Source organism: Eptatretus burgeri, chromosome 14, assembly GCF_056783735.1.
Source record: "Eptatretus burgeri isolate ZD-2024b chromosome 14, Ebu_testis_v1, whole genome shotgun sequence".
In the NCBI taxonomy this organism is placed as follows: domain Eukaryota; kingdom Metazoa; phylum Chordata; class Myxini; order Myxiniformes; family Myxinidae; genus Eptatretus; species Eptatretus burgeri.
In genome coordinates this window covers 11,305,775-11,318,040 of record NC_140974.1, presented here as the reverse complement: position 1 = coordinate 11,318,040, position 12,266 = coordinate 11,305,775, and the positions used below count along the sequence as shown (strand labels likewise).

Below are 12,266 nucleotides of genomic sequence, written 5' to 3'. Positions count from 1 at the left end.
GCTTGTGAGATCATAACAGCTTTTTTTAAAATATGTGACACTTTTTGTGACGGGAAGTACTCACTTGGCCTCACCTGCAAACAAGAGGTGTTTACACATGCAATATTACCCTGACTAGCCTGTCTATAAATTACATACACTGCTGCCTCACTGTCGTGTGTAACAAAATGACCTACTTTGACAGGTCCCTGATTCATGACAATTACACACTCGTAACACACGGATCATGTTTCACTCACCATCATCTTGCTATGGATCCACATAACATCTTCATGGCGATGTCTTTCATACTGACCTGCCTGCTGATCAGCTCAATCAATAATAATGAACAATTATGGACTAAGTATAAGTGGATCAAACCTGTATCAAGCCAATGTTAACTCGGAACTCCTCTGACATCCCAGGTTGAAGCATGACTCTTCCCTTTGTTCCCTCATACATACTTTCCACCATCCCAACTTCTGCTTTCATCACTCCCATCTGCCTCAACATCACCATGACCATCTCTTTTGGTACCATGTCGTGAACCTTCTCAAGGTCCACAAATCCTCATGCCATATTGCCTTGCCTTTCATCTCGTCTCTTCTCTCCCAACTGTCTCAGTGTAACCATCTCATCAATCATCCTTCCTCTCTTTCTGAACTCCAATTATACACCTATCTCCTGCTCCAAAGTATTTTGTATCCTTCCATCCAAGATCCTCTCTCATGGCTTCAGAACATGACTTGGAAGCATGATGCCTCAGTACTTCCCCAGATCTTGCATCTTGATCTTCTATACGGGTACTCCACTCCTTTGGAATCACACATATAGTCAACAACCTATTTGTCCGACTGACTCCAATTTCTCCTGCCACACTAAGCATCTCCACATGCATTTCATCAATGCCTGGCACTCTCCCCTTTTTCATCCTTTTCAACGCTGTCTGCATCTCAATCTCTACTATTTCCACTTTCCCCTCTACATATCTTGGTAGCTCCAGTTCATCGTTTCCTCCCTGGTTCAGCAACCTCTTGAAATAGACTTCCCATCCCTTCAGCACTCCCTCTTACTCTTCATCCTTGATCACCATCCCTCACTTCACATCTTACACTCACCCTGAAGCTGTGTAGCCTGGGTTTGAATCCCGACGCAACTATAAATTGTCATCCCAGTGTTTCACAGTTAAGATGATTCATCAACGTGTGCCTTCCCGGATAGACGTTAAATGGGAATCACATCTGCTGGTATTCGTTGGTGGACATTTAATATCCCATGGTATCCTTTGCAAAGAGTAGGCGAGCTATCACCAGCACCATGAACAAATTACAAATTCCTGCCTTAAACCAGCAGAGGGCATTGCATCAGCGGTGCAGCCGCACCCTCAGCCAATGGTGCTATCCCGCAGCCGGAGAAGGCGACTTCACACCTTATTCGAGTTGCATCCTTATCCCATCTCGAGCTATTTTGTGGATAATCTTTTCCCCACCTCCTTATCTAACTTGCTGCATAAATACACTTCCATATAATTTGTTGCCTTGTTCACTGCTCTCTTTGCTGCTTTCTTCTTCTGCCCCCACGATTGCAGCAACCCCGTATCCAGTTGGCCTTCTCTATTCTCTTCCAAACCACCTTCTTCTCACCGACTGCCTTTGCTTCTTCCATTGCCAACCACACCTAGTTCATGTTCCTTTATATTTTGCTGGGCTGAGTTGCTAGTGCAGTTTTTCTTCCGACTTCTGAGTTACCTTCTCTTAGCATTTGTCTCAAAAGACTCCCCCACAAGGTAGTGGATGTTTTGAAGTCAGGGATACCCACAAACATCATCGGTGAAACCTTTTGCTTTCATCTGCCTCCCTTTCTGCTTCCCTTCTGTCGATAACCCTGGATAGGAGTCAATGACGGCAGCTGTCAGCCGGAGCCAGCTGAGCAAGGAACTCATGTTAAGGCACTGTCACACCTTGACGATTTAGCCAGTGTATGCCGACTTATCAAAAACTTGTCTAAAACGCCGGCACACGTCGAATACGTTATGGGTAAGTTTTGTATACGTTAAGAGCACGCTGAAAAACACTGCCATCTGTCGTAGTACGCTGGCTTTCATCGTTGTACTTTGCGGTTGTCCTCAAATTTTAGCATGCTTGAAATTTTACGACGTATGCCAGCGTATGACTCACACGTTCCGCAACGCTAGCCATAAGTTGTAGGCACGTTACGCGATGGTTGACACACGTTACTTGTAAGTTACTCATAAGTTGAAACACGTCGAGGTAATGATTAGCGTACCCGAAACTTATTTATAACCTATGAGTAACGTGTTGAAGGCACGTTACACGATCGTTGACACACGTCGAGGCACGTTATGCGATCGTTAACACACGTCGACACACGTTACTTGTAAGTTACTCATAAGTCGAAACACGTCGAGGTAATGATTAGCGTACCCAAAACTTATTTATAACCTATGAGTAACGTGTTGAAGGCACGTTACACGATCGTTGACACACGTCGAGGCACGTTATGCGATCGTTGACACACGTCGAGGCACGTTACTTGTAAGTTACTCATAAGTCGAAACACGTCGAGGTAATGCTTAGCGTACCCAAAACTTATTTTAACCTATGAGTAATGTGCTTTGAACCTATGTGTAACATACCTCCAACGCATATTGACGTATGGAGACGTATTTGTTTGACGTCTTCCGGACGATCACAGAACTTATTGAACGTGTTTCTAATTTACAGCTACCGTATAATGGCATATTGGCAGCGTTAAAAAAAAAAACAAAAAAAACAACAATAACTTCCGATATTTCGTCACGTGCCGTTACGTCACATCTGATTGCCTCTTTGGTTTGCTCATGTCTTATTCTTAGTTCCTCCTCTGTGAATATTTTCTGTTTGAGGATATTGTCACGTCGACGTCGAAACTTAAAAGCAAATGTCCGAATATATTTTAAAATTCGTGATAGACTAAAATATATATATATATATATATATATATATATATATATATATATATATATATATATATATATATATATATATATATAAATAAATAAATAAATAAATAAAACAACTTCCGATGTTTCGTTACGTGCCGTTACGTCACGTCCGATTGCCTCTTCAGTTTGCTCATGTCTTATTCTTAGTTCCTCCTCTATGAATATTTTCTGTTTGAGGATATTGGCACATCGACGTCGAAACTTAAAAGCAAATGTCCGAATATATTTTAAAATTCGTGATAGACTAAAAAAAATAATAATACTAATAAAAACAACAACAACAACTTCAGATATTTCGTCACGTGCCTTCACGGAGCCAAGAGAAAAAAAAATGTGCCTTGACGGAGAAAATAAGTTTCGGGTATGCAAAACATTACCTCGACGTGTTTCTACTTATGAGTAACTTACAAGGAACTTGTGTCGACGTGTGTCAACGATCGCATATCGTGCCTACAACTTATTCCCAGCGTAGAGGAACGTGTGAGCCATACGCCGAGCACGTCATAAAATTTTCAGCATGCTTGAAATTTCACGACGTACGAGACGTAACACGAAATATGACAGCATACTTCATCGTTTTTCAGCGTGCTCTTAACGTATACACAACTTACCCATACCATATTCGACGTGTGCCAGCTTGGTTCGGCAAATTTTTCATAGGTCGGCATATGCTGGCTAAATCGTCAAGGTGTGACTGCGTGGTTGACACTTTCAACTTTCAGGCGGTTGTGATTTAAATCTGCGTGCGACGGGTTTTTAACAGGCGACGCCACGAGTTCGTCGGCGATACGTGCAGCGCGCTATGCCTAAGTTAAACTATCATTGGGCATAGGTTGTGAACGCCGACAACAGGCTAAGCATTCGTTGGTATAAGTTATCTATAAGACAACGAAATGTTCTGTGCCCATTACTAATATGTTATGCATCCGACCAACACATTATGAATACGACCAAAACTTAAAAAAAAAAAACATCAAAATTTCAGCGTACGCCAACGTTTTACATACATTTTTATACGTTGCCATTGCTGGCTAAATCGTCAAGGTGTGACCGCGCCTTTAGGCAGAGGGCAGTACTCCCTTAAATTGCTCGAAACTACCCATTACCAAAGTTCCCAAATACATACTCTACATTATTTTTCTATGTCTATACATTCTTTGGGATCCATATTCCTATTTTTCACCCAAGTGTCTATATTACTTCCTCCTCCCATATACAGATTTGGATGGGGATTATGAAGTTTACCACTTCACCCCACCAAGAGGTTCTGATGTAAGCGGCCACGTAATGATTGCGTAACAAAAAATGCTGGCTTTCCTCAATTTGCTTTCACAGTTTCACTGCTGGGGAAGCTAAAACTGTGAGAGATTGTTTGAATACACATCAAGTAAGACCCTTTACAAGTTTTATGAAATCCTTCATGCTGGACTCTCACTGATGGGTATTTATTGTGACCGAGTCAAAAGTGTAAAGATATATTTACATATGAGGTGCCGCGAGGAGGAGTGATGTAAGGGCCACATCGGCCATTTTGGAGTTAATGCCATATCGCACTATTTTAACCCTTCCCCTATCATCTGAGCCTATCATCATCATATCATGACTAAATGTCGCTTACATCACTCCTCGCGGGGCCTCATATGTTACATGCAGTCACGATGCAGGCCAATTACATTATACTAGCAAATACCACCTGTCGCTTCGCTAATGGGAATACTGAGGGGTGGGGGGTGGTAGAAAAGGAGAGGGGGTAGAGTGAGGAGGTGAATGAGCGAGGAGGGTGGGAGAGTGAGGAGAGGTGGCAGAAGGTTATGCAGTGAGAGATGAGAGGAAGGGAAGGCAGACGTGCAGTGGAGCGTAAATAATGATTCATAATGTCTCATCAAAATTATTCTGCATCGAATAACAGTGAAGATGGAAACAAAATAATGTCTCAAATACATTTTCTACCGGTCATACTATAAATAACGCCTGGAGACAAACATGGCCCAGACATGTCCTGAGATAAACACAGTCCAGAAACAAACACTGCCTGGACACGTCCGGAGACAAACAAACACTGCCCGGACATGTCTGGAGACAAAAAACACTGCCCGGACACGTCCGGAGACAAACTCCCTTCTGGACATAAACACTGCCAAGACATGTCCGGAGACAAACAAACACCACCCAGAAGGGTTCGGAGACAAACAAACACCCTCCGGAGATAAGCAATGCCCGTACTCGTCTGGAGACAAAAAGAGAGACATAGACAGGGAGAGTGAGAAAGAGAGATGTGTGGGAGGGGGCTGCACCATATGAGGAGTGGGCAGAGCAAGGATGGGAGAGAGAGTGGGGGGGGGGGGGAGGTGAGGAGTTAGCAGAGAGAAAATGTTATGTTTTATGAACACACACATTTATTAATATAGATGTGTATACCATCCATCCATTGGGACCATACTCTGTGCAGAGCGTTGGTGCTGCCGAAGCAGTCTCTTTGGCTATTGGGCACAATCCTGGACAGATCACCACTCTGACACAGGATACCAGCAAGCTGGCACTCATTTTGCCGATTTCAGAAGGATGACAGGCAGAGTCAACCCCACCTGATATTAATTCAACAGCCGAGTGGAATCTGAACTCAGGATCCTAAGATCCCAAGCCCACTACCCTAACCATTAAGCCAATACCAGGCATATGTGCATGCCCTTGAACATGAACGACAACAACATGATGACACAATGGAAACCGAACACAGTAAATGGGATTTGAAACTGGGGTCTCCTTCTCATGAGGTAAATGCCACCACCAAACTGGCCAACTTAACTCGAAGGACGAATTGATTCAATATAATGTGAAGATCCAGATCCGAGAATTTTCCAAGTGATTCTTTCCCATTGAGAGTCGGGTCCAAAAACGATACATAGCGCGATACGTCAAAACATTGACAGGCTATGACAAAACTTGGTGAATGAGTGGGGTAGGTGACAAGAACAAGCCGATGCAAAGATGCATTATCGGAAGTGAAAGGGTGTCGTAAGCAAAATTAAAAAGGTGTCAGTGAATGTATAAAATCTCCGGAGGAGGTATAGGATGGGTAAAGTGGGGGGGGGGGGGACAACGAGATGATGTTAGAATGGGGGCCTTGAAGGACTGGAGGGAAGAGCAAAAGACAACAGATTCAGGGAGGTTTTATCGATAAGAACACAGGTGTGTGTGTGTGTGTGTGTGTGTGTGTGTGTGTGTGTGTGTGTGTGTGTGTGTGTGTGTGTGTGTGTGTGTGTGTGTGTGTGTCATTGTTGTTGTTATCTCCATATGTGGATTTCAGAAGGTGGAACGGGGTCCTCCCAGGTCTCAAAATATCCACCTATCTGTTTTCATGAGTGTGTGCACATGTGTATGTATATGTGTCAGAAGAAAAATGGAAATTAAATTAAAGTTTTCAAGGCTGTAGAAAAAAAAAAACAACAAAACAAACATTGAATCAGATGTTTACCACCTCGGATGCACCATGTTTTTCATCACCTTATTTAACAGGTTTAATTAGTTATTTGTGCCTGTTGTTTGTGACCTTCATGACATCCCTAAAAACAATAAGTTTTTCTTTTCTTATGATAGAGAGAAGCAAAGATTACATAATTGGCTTGTAGGTTAGGTAATTGGTCGAGTCACTGTTCTTATGGTAGACATATTGTTGGCCACTTTTAATGACTAGCAGAGTACCTGCCCTCCAGGTGATCTTGGTAAAAGCACGCAACACGTTCTTCTGACGCTTACCTTTATTTGGGTGGTGTATAGGCAACCAACAGCTGCCTCAATCACTCCTGAAAAGAAAAAAAGATAACCCGGGTTATGTACATGAAGCAAAAACATAACGACTGCTTATAATTCAAAACACCTCACTGCACTGGAAAACGTGGGGACAGAGCACATGTACCGTAAATGGTGGACACCTGTAATACCTTCCTCCACCTGAAGGCGGCACTATACGATACACATTTACATAGAGAATTTGCATCCGTCCCCCAAGAGCACCGCCAAAGATAAAAACACCCCATACATTAAATGGGGTCATGCTGATCCTATGCAGCAAGTAGGGCTGTAATCGGACCAGAAATGAAGGAGTAGCGCGACACACACACACACGCACGCACGCACGCACGCACGCACGCACGCACACAAACACCGGTACGTGAGTTATCGTAAGGATGAAGACAGGCAACCTTCTTTGACAAGAAATGGCAAAGCCGCAAAGGTACAGTACTTGAAAAAGAATGCACAAATATGATGGTGTCCACTTTTGTGGAAGTGTTAGGATTGGCCAGAAACTTCTCAACCTTGTTTGAAAGGAACTCATAAGATGGAGGGGACAATCAGTAACCAGGAAAGTGTTGGAAGGTGGCAATAAATAAATAAATAAACAAGCAGTCATAGACTGGTACTTACGAAATCGTCAACTTGACCTCTGACCTTGTCTAATAAAAGCTGTCTCTAGAGAAGGTAGCGACGCAAACTAGAAGTGTCTACGATGATTCTGTACCAAACCATCAAAAATCGAATGTTTGACCTCACTGTGACCTTGACCTTTGACCGATTTTGACCAAAATCTAATCAGCACTAGCCATCACCCTCCTGAATCACGTGGTGTAATTTGACATTGGTAGCTTCTTCCGTTCTCGAGTTATCGTGCCTACAACAAACACACAAACACACACACACAAACAGATGACGGAAGTCATCAATATACGAATGAAATCTTTAGATTTCGTAAAGTCATAAAAGATGGTGTAAAGGCACTGTGCCTTGTCTTGTCTCCAGCAGAATCCATCAGGTTTAATGGCAAATGACTCACTCATTGTATGTACACACTGTTGACTATGACCAGGCAATTTGTGTTAATGTGCTGTTTCATAAATCTACACACACACACACACACACACACACACACACACACACACACACACACACACACACACACACACACACACACACACAGAACTGGTAGCCGATCTTCTGTATCTCAAACCAAAAGTGTGCAACTTGTTTCTTAAAGTGTGGTCACTTATGGTTGTCCCCCACTCGTTGTCCCAAAGTAGATACTGGCTCCACCTCGAGTTCGGCCATATTATGCAGATACAAGTCATTGCCTGGCATTGTTGACCTCCCACAACCTTGACGAGGAGGATAAGTGCGCACACTAGTGGTTGATAACACATCAACAGATTCCAACATGCCTTTGTGAACATGTGGAAATAAGAACCCTTCGCACATCCATCAAAGAACTTCAAATTCCTCCCTGACGATTTCACTCATAGTTTATTGACTCTAAACTGCACTGTTAAAATGATAAACTTGTACCAGACATGTATTATGATTACTCGGTTAATATAGTGCGTGTCAAAAAGAACGCATAAAAGATGATATAAAGAAGAAAAAACAACCAAACCATATCATAAATCATGTGGGTGCTCATGCTTGCACAGGTATTTATATTTTATTTTAATACGAGACGTTTTTACCTGTCGCTTCACTGATGGATTGTCACCCCATCATTTGCCTGAGGACAGCTTCCATCTGCTTGGAAGTCAGCTAACATCACCTTCGTCAAGCAACTTCGTCTTCTTCTTAAAAGCCACACTTATTCCCATGTTCTTGCAGGGTTGGCCAGGGGAAGTTTGGCTCAAGTCTTTCAGGAATGGGCTGGCCAAGCCTGACCATTCGACTAAAGTTTGGGGAGGAATTTGTAATTTGGCCAGGTTGCTGGCAATAGCTTGCCTACTCTTCACGAAGGACACCGTAGGTTGTTTAACGTCCACCAACTAACACCGGCACATGGGACTCCCAGTTGAACGTCCATAGGGATTGTTGAATCACCCTGTCTGTGAAACACGGGGATGACAGTTTATAGTTGGGTCGACATTCAAACCCAGGCTGGACAGCTTAGCGGCGAGTGTGTGTACCTCTAGGTCTAGCACATCCTGCGACCCTCCTCATCAGCCAACCTTGAAGCTTATATATGGCGGGAGAAAAAAAAAATCACTTCTGCTTTGCTGTGAACCTCAGGGGTGTGTCAGTTATCAGGTTTCTTGGAGAGCACTCGCCAAGTGGCTGAACCACTCAAGGAAGTACTTCATTCAAAACTGTTGATAAGGAACGGCTGGCTTGGCAAGCACTAGCTCGCTGCTTTTTAACTGAACAAACCCATGTTCCTTGCTTGGTTTTAACCTCTGTTTAAATTGAGTGGAATGAAACATTTTTAAAATTCTCAATTATCCTCACTCAGATTTCAACCTCATTGTAATGCTGTTTCTTTATACAAGATGATTTGTAATTCTGGGTACCACCAGGGGGGCACAGTACGATACACGTTTACGTATAGAGAATTGGGGTCTTCCCCCCCACCTTCAACCCCCTCCCCCAGATATGCTACCCCAACAGAAACCATACTTGGGGTACCCTAAGGCAACATGCAAAATTTAGTTTGATTTGGTTCAGCATTTTATTAGTTTTTGAAGCATATATAAACAAACAAATTTTAAAAATATACAAATTCACTTTTATAGTATAGACGAGCAAATACCAGCCGTCGCTTTGCTGACGGGAATACTGGGTGGGAGGGGGGGATTAAAAGAAGGGGGAGAGAAAGAGGGGCAGGGGAGAGAGGGGTGGGGGAGATTGAGAAGGCGGAGGGGAAAGGGAAGCCAGACGTGCGGTAAAGCATTAATTATGATTCATACTGTCTCATCAAAACGATTCTGCATAGAATAACAGTGAAGGTGGAAACAAAATAATGTCTCAAATACATTTTCTATCAGTCAGACTATAAATACCACCCAGAGACAAACACCGCCTGGACATGTCCGGAGACAAACACCGCACAGAACACCGCCTAAACACGTCCGGAGAATGGGGGGGGGGTGGAGTGGGAGTAAGGAGGGGAGAGGAGAGAAGTGAGAGAGGAGGGAAAGAGGTTTCCGGAAAGGGAAGGCAGCATGAGGGGAGGGCAAGTTAAGGCAGTGTGAGGGGAGGGTCTGACCGGACATAACCACTGTCCAGACAACGGGTATACTAAGGGGGGAGGGGAAGAGGGGAGAGAGAGAGAGGAGTGGAGGAGCGAAGAAGTAGGGAGAGCGAGGAGGGTTGGGGGAGCAATGAAGCAGGGGGGAGCGAGGAACTGCAAAAAAGCAGTAAATAAAACATAAAACAAATAAAAACATTAAAATGAATTATGTTTTAATAAGTGTTGTCATGATTGGAGTTCGATGCAGTACATATTGCTTGTGGCAGGCAATTTCAGGTGTGGCAGGCTGTACAGTTGAGGTTGAAGGCTCAGAAGATGAAATGGAGGCTGATTCACTTGGGATTAAAAAAAAAAAATTCACAATGAAGACTTGAGTGGCTTCCTTAATTTTCTGTTCGTAGACCTCCTTGAAACATTCCAGGACATTATCCATCTTCCTACGCACTTTGGAACGTGTCATGTAGTCGGGATCATGCTTATCACAAATGACTCACTCAGTACGACGGAGCACGAACGACTCGCTCAGAATGACGGAGCATGAACAACTCGCTCAGAATTATGGAGCACGAACGACTCGCTCAAAATGACGGAGCATGAAGGACTCGCTCAGAATGACGGAGCACGAACCACTCGCTCAGAATGACGGAGCATGAATGACTCACTCAGAATGACTGAGCACAAACGACTCGCTCAGAATGACGGAGCACGAACCACTCGCTCAGAATGACGGAGCATGAATGACTCACTCAGAATGACTGAGCACAAACGACTCACTCAGAATGACGGAGCACGAACCACTCGCTCAGAATGATGGAGCACGAACCACCCACTCAGAATGATGTAGCGCGGTTATTCTTTCTCTCTTTTTGGGGTTTCATGGCGATTTCAGAGCCGCGAGACTCTATATATGCTACACACCTAAGCACCTCAGATATGCATACTTATACAGGAGGCTTATATTGCTAGCCCCGTTTCTTTAATGAATTTTAAAACTGATCAACAGAACCGGGGTGCTTCTGAGTCAGATGGCAAAATTCATCTGGCAGGCCTGACCACATGATCCCCATGGCATGGACAGAATGCAGCGCACGCAATCTGGGCTCATCGTACCGAGGGCAGAGAGAGAAAACATGAACCAAATCCTTGGGAACATTACACCGGTCACATAACCCCATGGAGTGATGCCCTGTCCTGTGAAGATGGAGGTTGAGAGAATAATGCCTGTGCGGTTGTTGCTGTTGTTGAATTAAATCCACGCTGTAGCGAAAAAGCGTCACAGAACACACTCTCCCTCACAGCAACTGCTGACAGTACATCCCATTCGGGACAGGACCTGTACCGCCACCCACTGTGGGGCGCACGGCAAGCAGCTGAAACACTCAAGCAAGCGCTCCAATTGAATGGTTGGCAAGCGATAGCGATGTCCGAATCTCCAAACTATGTGCAAATTGGACAAATGAACACTTTTTTTAGGAGTTGGAACTGTTGATATGTTCAAATCTGGAGCTTACCTTTCGTATTTTATAAGCATTGCAATATCCCCAGCCATTCGTAGCGATGATGAACAGGCATTCAATATGAGTGAAGAAAGTGGAAAAAAAAACTTTGTCATTAAGAAATTGTTGCGGCGTGTTTCAAGTCAAGGGTCAAGGCATGGTTGAGCAGACCGAAAAAACATGGCAGCTTCAGACCCCAGCGAGGTTACCTAGGAAATGCGTTCAGACCCCAGAGAGCGAGGTGGCCGAGGATCGCCTGATGAAGGATATAATTAAATAAGGCTGTTAATAAACATAAACACCCAATTATCATTCTTGCACTTCCTTGAAGTTTTTTTAAGTGTGCATGCAAAGTTTCAGGCTGCTAGGTTTCATGGTTTTGGAGATATGTAGATGAGAGAAGATATCCCAGGTCATGGGATAGATATTCTCTTTACCTCCCTCTTCTCTTGTGTGCCTACCCAGTCGATCTCTCTCTGTTTCTCGCCAATCTCATATTCATCACAAAAATTGTAACATCAGTTGTGTCCGATCTCGGGGAACACATAACCATGCTCTGCATCCTCAACTCTGCTGGAAAAGAGAGAATTGCATTTTGTCTCACCTGTATAATAAATGTCTTCCTTCCTACGTCAAACACGCCAAAGTAATCAGCTTCATTTACAGGTTCAGATGATACTTTGACATGCCATACGAGATACGACAGCGTATTTAAGTAAATTAATAAAATGTAAGAACTTCAGTAGTAATACCTGTCTCTTGAAGAGCGCCTGTTCACCATTCAGTT

At 43.7% G+C, this 12,266-nt stretch overlaps 1 long non-coding RNA gene across 1 annotated transcript in view; it reads right to left on the bottom strand.

Moving 5' to 3' along the window:
• Positions 1–8,579, bottom strand: part of LOC147012651 (uncharacterized) — a 129,971-nt gene extending 121,392 nt beyond the window's left edge. Inside the window, exons 1-2 of the long non-coding RNA XR_015051026.1 lie at positions 8,482–8,579; positions 6,740–6,786 (exon numbers count right to left, since the gene is read on the bottom strand). This is a non-coding gene — a long non-coding RNA (uncharacterized LOC147012651). The remainder of the gene's footprint in view (positions 1–6,739; positions 6,787–8,481) is intronic.
• Positions 8,580–12,266: the final 3,687 nt, after the last annotated feature.